A 4719-nucleotide genomic window follows, 5' to 3' on the forward strand; every position below is an offset into this window, starting at 1 on the left:
TTCTTTGAAGAGTTGTTGTTGGGGGAATTAATTTTTTGAGTTCAAGGTATATTTTAATTATGAGATCCTTGTCTATTGTATGGTTAGTGAAGATCTTCTCCCAGTCTGTGGGCTTTCTATTGATCTTGCTAGCTATGTCCTTTGCCATGCAGAAGCTCTGCAATTTCATGCAATCCCATTTGTCCAACCTTTCTTTGATTTGTTGTGCTTCCCGGTCTCTATTAAGAAAATTTCGGCCTGTGCCAAGGACACCTAAGGTTTCTCCTATTCCTTCCTGTAATGTTTTCAGAGTGTCGACGGCAGAGACTTTTTAAAATCTATTTTTAAATTATTTTATTGTAAAGATGCTGTACAGAGGGGGGTTACAGTTACATGAGTAAGGCAATAAGTACATTACTTGTCCATCATTGTTACCCCTTCCCTTCCTTGTTCTTGTCCCACTATCCCTTTCCTCCTCCACCTCCTACATTCCTCCCCATCCTACCACACATACACCCCTCCATCCTCCTCGCCCAAAGTTGTAACATTTGTTTCCAATATACTGGTCTATGGGTATCCTTGTTGCAATGGGTCATCCTGTGTCCTCATTTTAGCATTTTGTTATTCCCCTTCCCATTCCCAAATTATGCAAATGTATATACAAGATGCAGGGTACCAAAACCAAGTACAATGACAACAGGGGATATGCCATAGGGGAAAGACCATACAAAGGAAAAAACGACAACAAAAAATAAAATCCCATGGTACACTTAAAACAATAACAGTAAAGACATATCTCTTGTGTCCATATCTTGGGGTTTATTTCACTCAGCATAATCTTTTTTTTTCTTATGTCTGTCACACTGTGTGCCCTCTTTCTGTTTGGTTAAGAAAGTGGTGTTTAACTGTGTAACAGTTTCTTTCCCACAGAGGAATGCCACAACTGTTATCATTAAGAACAGCTGCAGACCAGTAGCTGTGGAGTCAGCATCATTTTATATGGTCATTCGTACATGGCTTTTGAGCATTTCAGCTCATGACAAGATTATCCTATATGTATACTAATTATTGCAAATAAGGGAAACCATGGGACCAAATTTATTTGTTTCCAGGTTACTTCACTTAATATGATTTTTTCCAAGGTTTTCCATTTCCTAACAAATTGGGAGGTGTCTTTCTTTCTGATGGAAGCCTAGAATTCCATATCTATCTATCTATCTATCTATCTATCTATCTATATATATATATATATATATATATATATATATATATATCACATTTTCTTGATCCACTGAGGGGCATCTGGGTTGGGTCCGTATCTTAGTTATGGTGAATAATGCTTCAATAAACATAGTTGGGATATTTTTTAAAGAATCTATTTATATCCTGCTATTTATTTAACACTGTGCCTGACACACAACAAAACTCCTAAGTAAAGACAAAAAACATCTCCATGAATAAGATGTGTAAATACAGCAAAAGTCAGGATTTGAGTCTCAATAAAATTATAAAATATAATACAATAGAGTCCACAAAATTGGAATGCTTAAAATCATTGCAGACATTACAGAAGGGATTGAAAACATTAAAGATAATAAGGAGTTATAAAAACAAACATAAATAGTAGAATATCTAAAATAAATAATATGCGTATTGATGTAAAAAAATCCTCAATATATGGTTTTAATAGCAAATTGTAGGCAATTTAACAGAGAAGCAAACTGATAGTAATTGGATGAAATAACAAAAAGTAAAATAAGAATTAAGTTTAACAGACATATAGAAAGTGTATTTATGCACATATATTTATAATAGAAACACATGAAATTCAAAATTTATATGCACACACACATATATGATCAGTATATCAGAGAGAGAATGGAGAGACTATGTCAGAGGCAAAATTTAAAGCATGAAAGGCCTGAATCCACATTTCAGAAGTACAATAAATTCCTAGAAGGAAAAACAGAAATAACTACATGCTTAATACTCATCACAAGAAACTACAAAACATCAAGGAGACATTTTTAAAAATCTAGCTGAGTAAAAGAACAGTTCACTTGCAATGAATGACAATTAGTTTGATGGCAGAATTCTCACACAGCTACAGTCCAAACTGAAAAAATGCAAACAAATACCTTCAAGGTTAGGAGGAAATAATTAGCCACACTGAATTCAGATAATCACAAACTTCTCTTGTCAACAGTGCATCCACTAAGGCGACATTTTCAAAAGGAAGTAGATGGAGACAATCACAGTCATGGAAAGAAAAGTAAATTCAGTGAGAAAAAGAGTAGGCCCTCAGGGAGGTTGAACAGTCTAAACTCACCATTGATTATTCTCATGGCAAATGTTCTGAGAATTAGTCACTAATTATACTCTTGGAGCTTTACAAAATGAGACCTGGAACTGTTTGATTTTGTTGATTTTCTAAGGGTTAGCAAGCCAGCCAGGCAGTCCCAGAAGAATATTAAGGGTCACTCTTTCCACAGGTGTTTCCCAGAAAGAACAATATACCAATCAAATGGTTAAAAAATAGAAGAAAACTGTACCTGATGTTACTGGAGGTGGTAGTGGAAAAGATGATAATAGACCAACTGATAATACATCCAAAATGCTTTTATGAATTATAAATAACAAAAATTGAGACTAGAAAAAAATCATTGAAAACAGAGTAGTGTAACTGCAAAGTCCCCTCAAAATGCAAATAGTAGCTTATGGATATCAGTATTACTTCATGGCAGGTACTTGTTAAGATGTAGATTCATGATGCCATCAACTTCTAGATATCTTCGTGTTTTATCTTCATTTAATCTATATGACTAAAACCAGAAGTATAAGAACCATGCCTCAAAGACCACAATTCTTTTTTCATAAACAATAGTCTTCAACTAGGTAGATATTTTCAGCTACAATATAACTAAGAAAACCCTTTCTTCTTGAGAACAATAAAACACATGATAATGAATCTGAAACCATTCAGACCTATGTTCAAATTACTCCAGTGTTAAGCAAATTCAGAGACCATCTTCTAATATTCAAAAATAGCATCAACAGGACACAATAGGGAAAGGCTAACCTATCAATAAATAACTCTGGCAAAATGACTTCTACATGTCCTGTTCTGGTCTTATAACTGGAACCTTATCTAAAACCACGTACAAAAAGCCACTCAAAAATGGATAAAAGATTTAAACTTAAGACATGGGAATCTTAAGACTCCTAGAAAGAGAAAATAATCCTTGACACTTTTTTAATTGAAAAGTTGATTTGTTGGGGGGGGGGCTACAGTTACCTAGGTAAGACAATAAGTACATTTGCTTTTAATCATCATTACCCCGTCCCTCTTGATCTCCCACAAAATGATGTTTTAGATATAAAATCCAACACAAAAGCAAAAGCAGAAACCAAATGGGACTATATGAAACTAAAATAGTTCTTCACAGCAAAGGAAATAATGAATGAAATGACATTATGACAGCAACCTATATACTGGAAAAATATTTGTAAGTCATACATGTGACAAAGAGATTATTTTCATAATACACAGGGAATTCGTACAACTCAACAGTTAGAAAAAGAACTCAATTCAAACTCCAGCAGCAGAGTTCAGTATACTTTTTCTCCAAAGAAGACAGAAAAATGGCCACTAGATATACTAAAAGAGTTCAATATCACTAATGATCAGAAAAATGTAACTCAAAACCATAATGAGCTATCACTTCACTCTAGTAAGAATAGCTATTATCAAAAAGTCAAAAAATGAGTTGCCGTTGATGATGTAGAGAAAATAGAGCCTTTCTACTTCTTGTTGGGAATGTAATTATATAAGATTAAGGATATGTTCATTTATGTCACTGTAGTAACCTTTTTATTATCGGTACTTATCCTAAAGCATCATGCTGCATACTTTAAATGGAAATAATAAAAGTTACTAAGAAATAAGTTATACATATGGTGGTAATTGAGCTGGTTAATTACATAATGTCTTTAAACCATTGTTTCTTTACTGTTATAAAGTAAAGATGAAAAGATCTACTCATTGGGGTTGTTTCAGGGACTAAGATTATGTGTGAAGCACACAGAAAACACTAAGCATTTCATAAATGCTATTTCTCTAATGTGATACTAAGTGAGGAGATTTGAAAAGAATTGAAGATAAGCTGAGAGTTCCCTATGTACTGGTATGTACAAAGTTTCACAAGGAGAGTTTTTTTTTAATTTTTTAGTTTTTTAATTTATTGAAAAGGTGATGACCAGGGGGGTTACAGTTACATAAGAAAGGTAATGAGTACATTTCCTTTAAAAAAAAAATCTGTTACCCCTTCCCTCATTTTCTCCTACTTGCCACTCCCCACTCCCCTCCCCTCAAGTTGTAAAATTCATTTCCAACATAATGTCTAATGGGCATCATTGTTGCATTAGTTCATGCTTTGTCCTGCTGTTGTTGTAATTCCCTTTCACTTCTCCGGATCAGATAAACTTATATTCAAGATAAAGAGTACAGAAAACTAAACAGAAAGAAAAAATAGAAATAACTGGTGTTCATTTAATACGCTTCATTATATATAGTCATATATACTTAGTAATTGAGCTATTGTGATCCCATGCTAAGAATATCATAGATTTATTCTAGTTATTACAAATGAGAGAAACCATGCAACCTATTTTTATTTGGTCCTTTGCTTAATATTTTTTTTCAGGTCTTTCCATTTCCTTACAAATAGGGAAATGTCATTC

At 33.5% G+C, this 4719-nt stretch overlaps 1 non-coding gene across 1 annotated transcript; it reads right to left on the minus strand.

Moving 5' to 3' along the window:
• Window positions 1–828: 828 nt before the first annotated feature.
• LOC122095525 lies at window positions 829–963 on the minus strand. Its single transcript, XR_006145168.1, has one exon. It is a non-coding gene; the product is annotated as a small nucleolar RNA SNORA41 (small nucleolar RNA).
• Window positions 964–4719: the final 3756 nt, after the last annotated feature.

Source organism: Dipodomys spectabilis, unplaced genomic scaffold (genome assembly GCF_019054845.1).
Source record: "Dipodomys spectabilis isolate Male_0828 unplaced genomic scaffold, ASM1905484v1 ptg000356l, whole genome shotgun sequence".
Taxonomy (NCBI): domain Eukaryota; kingdom Metazoa; phylum Chordata; class Mammalia; order Rodentia; family Heteromyidae; genus Dipodomys; species Dipodomys spectabilis.